This window comes from Jatropha curcas, unplaced genomic scaffold (genome assembly GCF_041381405.1).
Source record: "Jatropha curcas cultivar XTBG-Jc1 unplaced genomic scaffold, XTBG_Jcur_1.0 HiC_scaffold_367_pilon, whole genome shotgun sequence".
Classification (NCBI taxonomy): domain Eukaryota; kingdom Viridiplantae; phylum Streptophyta; class Magnoliopsida; order Malpighiales; family Euphorbiaceae; genus Jatropha; species Jatropha curcas.
In genome coordinates, this window is record NW_028322465.1 from 12,216 (window position 1) to 23,802 (window position 11,587).

Here is an 11,587-nt window from a genome sequence, read left to right on the forward strand (position 1 = left end):
TTTTGATGTCAGAAAGTGATGCCATTGGTGCAGTTGAGATTTGAGGTCGTGGTGATGAGCACAGTAGGTGTGGTTGGCACTAATGTTGGCACTTGAACAGGGGGTGGGGGGTACCTGTAAGTATGAGGGTAACTGGATTAAGGGTATAGTAGTATCAGGGTAGCTGATATGAGAGAGAATGACTCTTTGTCCAACTGTGCATGACTGACAAACAGAAGGATATTTTTGTGTCCCTCCACTCTCTTCTCTCTTTTTTTTTTAATGCTTATGGTATGTCATGAATGCGCATAACAACACGTCATAATTTATTTTAATGAGATGATTCGTACCATTGGGTGCATATAGTCCTAAAGGATAGGTTCTATAGGCTATGACACAAATAGAGAATCGGCTTATTAAGGGACCCTTGAACCTTGAGTATGGATATACCTAACCACATGTGAAACAAGGAGTTTCGCGTGGGTCCAACGGTACGCATACCCATGTGCCACCTCCAAAAGGATTAGAGATGGTTTGCTGGTAACAGGGAGGACGCTTTGGCTGTCCGTCGGCATAATCAAAGAGACCTGCCGATCAGCGCTACTTGCTATCCAGACTCAGAAGTTTGAACAGAAGAGAAGAAATTCATTTGAAGTTCATTTTTTATGCAATGGAGAAAAAGATTCTCAATCGTGCAAATAAATCAACAAGTTTTAATGTCTTAATTAAATTTTTCAATTAAGTTCAAATTTCCTCATCAAGTATTCTTAAAGAAAGAACACTTGATTCGTGCTAGGATACCCTGCAAAACAAAGCATTGTAAAATAATACCCTAAAGAAGGGCGGTTAGTTTACACAACAATCGTAGTCCCTTTATGCAAAATGATTACTATAATCCCCAGCAGAGTCGCCAAACTGTGAACCCCTTCCCCAAATGTCATAGGCATGTGATGCATATGATGAATGAGAAGAAATACACGTGATGTGTGTGAGTCGCCACCTTGTTTAATTATTTAGGGTAAACTAGGAAAAAACCCTAAGTGACTCCATTTTTAATTAACCTAGTTACTAGATTAATTATCCCAATGATTAAGGCACAATCTACGAACCCGAGATGGATCCCGAGACTATGTCATGCCGATAAACTAACCGATGAATGAATGCTTTGCAAGGTAAATGATGGATTAATGAAATGTTTGAGTGATTTTGACTTGCCACCCGGGGTGAAATCCCGAACGTGCCTACGTACTTCCGTTTGAATGGAAGATCAAAGTCAACGTAGTTCGATAGGCCTTCTTTGAAGGGCTTTGAAGGGTATGCTTAATGCATGAGTGTGTATGCTTGTGCATGATGTGTATGCTTTGTGCATAGTGTGTATGCTTTGTGCATGAGCTTGTGTATGCTTTGTGCATGTGTGTATGCTTTGTGCATGATTTTGTGTATGCTTTGTGCATTTTGTGTGTATGCTTTTGCATGATTGTGTGTATGCTTTGTGCATTTTGTGTGTATGCTTTATGCATGATTGTGTATGCTTGTGCATGAGTGTGTGTATGCTTTGTGCATTTTGTTTAGGCATTTCGCCAAAGATTGATTGATTTTAGGCATGTTGCCAAAAATGTTGATTTTAATGGCTTTTAGCCAAAATGATTTGATTTAGGCAATTGTTGCCAAAATGTGCGATTAGGCGATTGTCGCCAAAATGGTTGATTTTACGGTTTTAAGCCGAAAATGTTGATTTTAAGGCATTTTGCCAAAAGATTGATTTTAAGCGATTTGTTGCTAAAATGTTGATTTTAGGCCTTTGGCCAAAAGGTGTTGTTTTAGGCAATTAGTTTGCCAAAATGTGCGATTTAGGCTTTAATGCCACGATTATCGATTAATCGGGCGTTCGAGCTTAATCACAATTTATTGTCGAAACGTGATTGATTAAGGCTTTTAGCCACAATTATTGATTAATTGGACTTAAGCCGGATTTGTTCGAAATAAGGCAATTGAACCGTAGTTATTAATTAACTAGGCTCTTTTAGCCAATATTGTCGGATTTAAACTTTAATACCACGATTATTGATTAACCGGGCATTTAAGCTTAATCAAATTAATTAAGGCAGTTTATTTACCAAAAATAATGACGTGGATGCATTTATGCAATTGTAGAATTATTAAGAGTAGAAGAGAAATATGCATGAAGTGCTAAAATTAAATAGGCAGAGTTTTGTTTACATACCTGATTTAATCGACGACCGCTTCTTAACTCCGGATTAGGCTCCTCGCTTAGGAATATTAATTAATTTTAATTTGTTTAATTTTAATGGTCAAATATCACAATAAAAATGCAATAAAAATTAAATTAAATGCAAAAAGCGGTAAAGAAAACGCAAGGAGCGTGAGAGGGAGAAGGATTCGTCCGTCAATACAGACAGGTGTGCCAGAAAATGGCTAAAAATGGTCTATTTATAGGCCATTTTCGGGTCCAGGGCGGCAGGTGCCGCCTGGCTCGGCGGCAGCTGCCGCCCAAGAGGCTGGGCGGCAGGTGCCGCCCATGCTGGGCGGCAGGTGCCGCCTGGGAGGGCGGCAGGTGCCGCCCAGTCGGGGGGCGGCAGGTGCCGCCCATGCTGGGCGGCAGGAGCCGCCGTGTCCGGCGGCCGGCGCCGCCGTAGCTGGTGGTGGCCACCATGTCTCGCTCCGGGAGCTTTTTTGGGAGTTTCCGACCTCCAAAAATCATTCCGGGACCGGTTCTGCGATCCTCGTGAAATTCCGGACGTTTCAAGTACCATATTGACATATTTCCAGTAAATGTCCAAAATGGCCTCCGGTCCGGCCGGACTGTTTGCACAGTTGCTGCAGCAAAGTCAAAGTTACTGTAGAAAAGTCAAATTTACTGTAGCAAAGTCAAACTAATTGGCATGGCACTGTAGCAGCGTGTTTTCCTCCATCTAAAGAGTTTCACATGCCACCAACAACATGAGAAGCCTCAAAATTTGAGTATTCACAGCTTGTGTAGTATATGATGTGATTAAATGATGCTCCAGGACTTTGATAATGTGATATTGACTTGGTTGACTTATGAATCACTAGAAATGTGAATAGTTTGACCTATGTTTGACTATGATTCAATAATAAACGTATGGTAATATACTATGGAAAGCTTATGCTATGCACTAGGTACATTTCTTATTTGACTACTTAAGTGATATTGGAGTATGTTAAGTCAGGATTGATGTGGTTTGACTTCAGATGCTTGAGTTGACTATTCTATGGATATGAGATTATTATGTATATACATGTATGAATATATATCATTGAGATTTGTATGAAGAAATAAGTTTCTGTAAATCATGAGCATGTTGCAATCATGTATGCTTACTTGTTATGACTATTGAGTGATACTTGTATTATAAGGTTGCTATGTGGATAATGGAATTAAACTGAATTCACATAATAAGAACAAATGGGCTCTTACTGTGATCTTGGTTGAGTTGTTGCTAGAATATGATTATCTGTTTCTGAAAATAAAAGCATGTTATGGATTTGATTTGGATTGCTCTATGATCATAAGCCAGACACATGGCTGTCTTCAGTACGAGTGGACGCACTCTACTGACTCTGTATCTAAAAAACTTTCTAAGTCTACTGTTAAAAGGCTAACTAGCCAGTATTAGTTTGACGGTTATCAAACACCGTTCTATTACCTATTCTGCTTCTGTTTCTTCTGAGTCATGTTAAGGCCCAATAATGATTAAGAGAATGACATACAATTATAAATTACTGATTACTTGCATATCAAGTAATCATGTAACATCAATCCATAAGTAGCTTGTATTAGAAGTAATCATACGTCATCAGCCTATAGGTAACTTGTACCACAAGTAATCATAAGTTATTATATTATGATTGATGTTGTTACTCAGGACACAATTAAATATGAATGTGACTTGATTATGAGTATTTGCATGGAAATATGGTGTGAGAATGAGAACTATTATAGTAAATGATATTTTAATATTGTATACGGTTTCAGCGGACCATACATGTATGCTATGTGATTACATATTATTGTTGAGTACCACTGAGTTTTATACTTAGCAAGATGTTTTTAACTCGCGTAGGTTGAAGGTTTGTTTGATGTGGATCTCAAGTACCTGTGTCCAGAGAGAGGATCTTCTACTTCCAGACTAGAGTATGAGTCTATACTGGACACTCATGGCATGTGTTAGTTTTGAAATAATGAGAGTGTTGATTTACTATGTGAGATTTGTAATTTAGTTCTTTTAGTACCTTTGTTTTATCCCTTTTGAACCTTTTGAGGATTTTGATTATTCCCAATTGGACATGGAAGCTCATTTTGGGATTTGAATTTTTGTATCTTGATTTTATTGATTTTATGGATTTATAAATGTTGGATTTGAGGTTTATGCCTTTGGGAATTTGACTTATTTGATTGGAATATTGATTATTTAAGTAAAAGAGAATATTTGGAAATTTATTATTTCTTTTAGAACGTTAATAAACGTTTTATTAACGGATTCGAATTGTTTCTTAAAGTTGCATTTTCAAAGGAACTCTTACAATTTTCTGCAGGATTTATCTAAACTATTTAATTGTGTTTGATGGGTTTCACTACTACTTAAAGATTTTAATTTTCCCTAATTTTTATAATTGAACTGTTTTAAGCGGCTTATGTTTTCTTAAGACTTCCTGCTGTATGTTTTAAAGGATTATAAACTAAGCTACCTTTTTTTTGTATTATATTTTTATTTGAAATTAGTTCTGTATTAATAAGCAAGTCTATACGTGCCTTTCGCACAGAATATGACATTTCGTGTCTGGCCCTACGGGGTTGGAGAAGGGGTGTTACAGGTGGTTGTAGTATTTTAATTAACTACATTACATATTTACAAATATACAAAAATGGAATTATGATTACATTCCATAAATTTTATTAATTATATTACCAAACATAGTAATAGAATCTTAATTACATTTCATTCCATTACATTTTTTATTGCATTACATCTTTGATTACATTACATTGTATTACATCCAACCAGACATAGCCTAAGGACTTAATAGCTTAAGGTTACAAAGTTAAGTGACTTCCGGATGTATTTTGACTAATAATAATAATATTTATTTTTAGAACAAATAAAAATGAATATATAATATTTATTTTGAACGATCAATAACATGATAAAAATAAGTAACTACATGTATATTGGTTGATGTTTATAATTCAAAAAACAATCATACATTTATAATTATATTTATATCATTACTTTCTTATTATAAAATTATAAATTCGTAAAAAATGAGACCAATTGGTGTAGTCCAAATTTTGAAAATACTATATCTAACGCGGTTAAGATTTATGGTTAAATAAGTTCTTATTGTCACTAAAAATAATAGTAAAAGAGCTTCATATGGATAAATAAAACTTTAAGGACTCAATAGCTTAAAGTTGCAAAGTTGAGTGACTTGTGGATGTATTTTGCCTAATAATAATAATAATAATAATAATAATAATAATAGGAACATAAATAATGAAACTACAAAATTGCAACTCTTTCGATTTATGACTAAAATCTAGCCAACTGGAAACAGCACCGGTAATTTTGCTATTTGCTTCTTTCCTGATTGTACATTGACTCTGACAAATATTCCTCTCTTTCAGGATCTCCTGTGGTAACATCAAACAATTTCTCTCAGCGTTAGAAAGCTAAATATTAATTTCTTTTTGATGCCCAGACAATACAATTTTTCCCTTTATATTATTTCCAGTATTAGGTGAAATTCTAAACTAATTGCTTAGCTTTTGATACAGGTTGAATGCAACAAGTTTTTATTGTTAGAAACAAGTCTTATTATTGTACTAGAATGAAATATAGTCAGTTTGATAATCTACAGTCTTGTGATGAAAGGGCCAAATGAGGGAGAACCGGTTTTAGATTTCCATTATGGGGTATAAGGTTCGAATGCTGCAAGTATCAACCCATAGGCTTATAGGAAAAGAGTTGTGAGGAATACACAATTTTGGATGTGTATTAAATTCCCAGCTAGAAAAATTAATTGGTGATTACACAATTTCAATCTTCAGGCCATTGATAAAGGATTGACAATTTTTTTTTATATTTCAATGGCCAATGATGATACTAGTAAGCCTTTTCTTTCAGATGTAGAAGATGCTTGTTTAAATGCCAAAGAGAAGAAAACCCTTCAAAGAAGGTCTTCAGAAATCAAAAATCCAGAACAAAATAGCAACCAATCGCTTCAATGGTTGGAGTCATTTTTGGTGAAACAAAAATTTAGTTTCAAGCAAGTATTTATTTTGTTTGTACTCTATCTAGGGTTTGGCACAATAACTTTCTTCCTTATAATGCATCAAATTGATGGCAAAAAAACACATGGGCTTATTGATGCCATTTATTTCTGTGTTGTTACAATGACTACTGTCGGATATGGAGATCTCGTCCCTAATAGCATACCAGCAAAATTACTGGCAAGTGTTTATGTATTTATTGGAATGTCCCTTGTTGGGATTCTTCTAAGTAAGGCAGCAGATTACATTGTAGAAAAGCAAGAGGCTCTTTTTTTTAAAGCTATCCAGATGCATAAAGAAATGGGTTCGACAGAAATCCATAAGGAGATTGAAACTCATAAAGTACAGTACAAGTTTGTTTATGCATCTGCACTCTTGTTTGTGCTTATAATTTTAGGAATTGCATTTTATGTTTCTTTGAAAATTTCGAATTAGTGGATGCTTGTATTGTGTTTGTTCTACAATCACAACTCTTGGGTATGGAGATGAGAGCTTCTCAACTAAATCAGGTCGCTTATTTGCTGCTTTCTGGATATTAAGCAGTACAATTTGCCTTGCTCAATTTTTTGTCTACCTTACTGAATTATACACAGAAATAAGGCAAACAATGCTCATCAAAAGGGTATTAACCCGAAATATGACATCCTCAGATCTCAAGTCTGCTGATCTCGATCAAGACAAAGTTGTCACGTAAGGATCCTTACTAAAATACATACATTTGATTTCAATATGTATGTTTTTGTAATTTGTGTTGTTCATCAGTGTTGCAGAATTCATTGTGTACACGTTGAAGGAAATGGGAAAGATCGAAGAGGAAGATATTTCATTAGTGATGGAAAGATTTAGAAAGCTTGATTGATCATTCAGGAACATTAACAGAAGCTGATTTAGTGCAACCTCAGGCATCTCAATTACAGAAAGATTGAAAAAAACTTTTTGGTAAAGTTAGTAACTTTTTGATATTTTCATATTTTAAATTTCTTTAAAGGAAAAGAAGAATTCCATTAATTAATTAAATCAAATCAAAATCATTGACAAACATTACTATTCATGGTGATCCTTAATTATTTTGTGCATCTCCAGAATATTATGATATTTTCATAGTTTGCAAAATGTTCTTCAAACTCTCATAGCTGACTTTTTTTCATATGAATATGATACCAAGAATACAAGCTGCTCTTTCTAATGGAGGCTATGAAGTTTTAGAACAGAAAAGAGAACTGAAAATTAGGTATTTGTGATTTAAGGGAAGAACCCTAATAATTATTTAATTCAAATGTGTAATACTAGGGCACATGAAAATAAAAAATTATTTGACCTTGATTGTGTAGAGTTAATGCTTCTAAAGTGTGCATTTGGTAGAAAGAAGAAGGAAAGGCACTTCCGTGCCATTATTGTTGGAGAGCAAATAAAGTGCAAAACTTGATGGCTGCTAATTTATGCCAAGAACGAATCTCCCTCTACAGAATTCACAGAAAGGAAAACAATTACATAAAGTGAAAATTTCAGGTATTGCTGCTGATCTGTTATGCTGATGGATGTGAAGAGCTTCATACAAGTTTGGTTAGTGTGCATTGCAAACCGAGTTTAGAGCTTCTTCTTCTTCTACTTTTTTCTCATTCAGTTTCACTTCAATTTATTCAGTTCATTCTTTGATTTCTTTTATATTTCTTGCGTTTTCTTAACAACCAAACAGGTTTAGAGCTTATTTTTCATGTCTTTATCCCTGAATATTAGTGAATCTGTTGCAACTAAACCATCTGCGTTAACCTTTTCAATTATTAAATGAAGATTATACTAAGGAGTGCATATTCTGCCCTGCTTGGCTTGTATTGTATAAAAGCTAAGCACAGAAAAAAGGTCATGAGTATTTTCTTTTTACCTAAAAGATTAGAGAAATCAAAGACCTGATATTAACTAAACCAAACTATGTGGCTTTTTTTTTTTTTTTTTTTCTCTTAAAGATTTTATTCTTTTATGTCTTACTTTCCTTACCAACCAAACAAAAGGGAACAATTCGTCGACATCCCCAAAAGTTCAGGTGCAGTTTATATATATATATAGTATGTATAAGGTGGCGTTATTGCTAGAGTTAAACATTGTTAATGTCAGAGCAAACAGAGTCACTTACTTTGACAAAATTTCTCTTCTTTAACAATTTGCTGCTTTAGCAAGAAATTTAAAATTTGGAAAAAAAATATGAAGCAATCTTATCATCCAGAGAATGGCCAATAAGATGCTAATACATCGTGAGACACTACAATAGAAAATTTAATAAATTTAAATACTAATTTCACAATTATTCTAAAAGTAAATAAACAAATAATTATAACTTTGCCTAACATGGAGACATGCTGACAGGTTTTCTTGTCAGCTTGCCATAATATTCCATATTCTTATTTGTTTTTTACTTTCTATTTTCTTTCTGCCATTCTTTTATTTTCTTTTTATTTTTTATTCGTTTGTTTTAAAAGATTACGAACACAAAAAGCAAGGGTGGTGATTAGGGGCGCAGCTCTATGTGAGCTGAAGGGGCTTTGCCATCCAAGAAAATAAATCCTTACGAAAATTACATTTTGATCTTTCAAATACATAAAGATTATATTAACCCCTCTAAAAATTTAAAAAATTTCGTTTGGCTCTTTCAAAATATTTATTCTAGCTTCGGCCCTAGTAGTGACATGGATGACCTCAAAGGGAAAACATGAAGGTATCGTTATCATTAATGTCAAATACAAACAGAATGAAAATATATACACTTATAAAGATAATTTTATTTACACTTCTTTCGAATTTCACATTTTGAGATGCAAGTTTACAAGTTACACAAGATGTTCAATTATCAGATACAACTATTTCATTTCCCTTTCCTTCTACATTTATTTATGCTCTAGTAATGTGAAAGTAGGGATTATAAGATCGTTCTATCTGATAATTTTCACAAATCCCATATCAGGCTTGACCCGATCTGACATGATCCGACTCGACCCACAGATCTCATATCAAACTTGACTCGACTCGAACTGAATTCAATAGTCACGTTGAGAGTTGATCATCCTTTTCTATTACTCATATTTCTCAGGCTCTCCGGTATTTTCCGGTTGCACTGCAGCAACATAGTGAAGAAGAAGCCCTTCGCCGGCTTGTTCAGCATGGGCAGAATCAGATTGCAAAGGTGAAACACCACCAAATGCAATGATCAAGACTAAGAACACAGTTGTTGAGGCAAAAGTGGCCAAAAGTACGCAAGAATGGTGACGAGTCTAGGAGCAGCATATAGAAAGATGGAAAGAACAAGTGAAGCAATTATTGCTATACCAAGATGATATTTGTATTGCGACATCTTCTCTGGAATATCCATGGCTGTTCCTTGAATCAGTAACAGAACCAATTCCAGAGAGACAGAGAGATATAGAGAGGGAGAGAGTGGTTGTATTTCTATGGTATAGGTTGTTGAGTCATTAATAATGCTTTAAAACTATTACTTTGCCTTCATTTGGTACTTGATTTTCAAAGAAAGATTCTTTTCTATCTGCAAACAAATAAGCTATCCTCCTCGAATAGTTTTCCTTGTTATATAATTACCAAAACATCCTTTTCTGCTTGATATTTAATACCTAATATGCCCTTGATTTCTAAATTTGATATGAGATTAGACCATATTCTTTACTAGTTTTCATCTTGCTTAGCAATTTCAACAGTCACCAAATTATCCGTGCTTTTTTGGCTCTCCTTATATATGGAATTTTTATTTTTGGACATTTGGAAAAATATCATCTAACTGTTTCACGCTCTATTACTAGAGGTAAGGCTCTTTGCCTCTTCCTGCGGTATGTTTAGTGGAGATCGGTCTCGGAAGCTCTTCTCATGTATCCAGTCTGCGTTGCCAACTGAGCCACAACTCATAAATGGTATAAAGCATTTTTAATACTTGGTAGAAAGTGTTTCATCCTTATATGGACCTATTCAATGTGAATTCAATTTTAATTGGATGAGTGGGGTTTGAATACCGAATGATAGTACATTTAATATCATCCAACATTAAAACTTTTTTTGCCAATTTATTTTTATTTTTTAAAAAAATTATTCGGTATTCGAACCCTACTCATCCAGTTAAACATATTTTTACATATATATCCAAACACTAATCAAATAATTTTTTTTTTTTTATTCATAGGAAAGTTTAATGAGCCGAATAACACTAAAGGATTACACAACAAGAATTGTTTTCCTTGACTCAACAAATTAGTGAAAACTATTATAGTCGAGAGAGGCTCGAACTTGAAACCTCTATTTTTACATAAGTAAGAAGAAGAATTAGGCCACATCTGATTGGCACATATTTTTACTATTAGATTTAAATCCATTGGAAATTAATTTATAAATTTTAAAATTTGTAAGTTTATAGGTAAAAATATTTATTTGATTATTTAAAAGGTTAGATATACAAACTTAGACTAATTCCCTAAAAAATTTCGACCTAAAAAAAAATAAAAGTACCAACGTAAACAAAGAGTAAGTAGCTAGGCAGGGGCAATGGTCATCACTAATAGTTTAGGCAAATTAGTCATTACAGAAGGATCAAAAAATGATTTTGGCATATGTCCTTATGTCCACTTCTACATTGGTCGGTTGCTTTATCCTTTTGGAGTGGCTGCCTTCCATTGAAAAGAAAAGATTAGAACATGGTTTACGGAAAGCATAATCACTTTTTTCCTCCATGTGGTTATGATTTTCGAGAATTATTTATAAATCAATCAAAGACACATGTGACCCGTCTTAATTTCCTCGATTCAATTTCTTTGCCTTTCCTTTCATGAAAAGGATATCTTTGTGGCCGGCTTTTCTAGTCCATTCCATTTTCTTCCACTAAGAGGAATTCTACCAATCAAACCATAAGAATAATTATGGAAATTCTACTAAATATTTATTATGTGAAATTCAATTGATTTTGTATTATAACTAAATCAAAATATAGAATTCATTTATAATAAATTTTTCATTTTTGGAATGAATAAAATTTAAAATTTATTTGTTTTTATTTCTTTAAACACTTTAATATAATTTTAGAAGATCAGGAAAATGAATAATTTTGTCATAAAATTTTGAGTTGTTTAAATTTATAAAATTAAAATTGGTTCTTTTTGGATGGATCTTACTTTAGTTAGGTCAAATCCATAGGATAAATTCGTAAAGTTTAAATTTCGATTTTTTTTTTTTTCACAGCAAACAAAAAATGTAGATTTTATAAATAAATTTTATAAAATTTATTTCAATCAAGGGGTACAATTCGTT

General features: G+C 33.5%; 1 pseudogene; it reads left to right on the forward strand.

Annotated features, from left to right (window-relative positions):
- The first annotated feature begins 5,826 nt into the window (after window positions 1-5,826).
- Window positions 5,827-7,218, forward strand: LOC149491855 (two-pore potassium channel 1 pseudogene; annotated as a pseudogene).
- The last annotated feature ends 4,369 nt before the right edge of the window (window positions 7,219-11,587 follow it).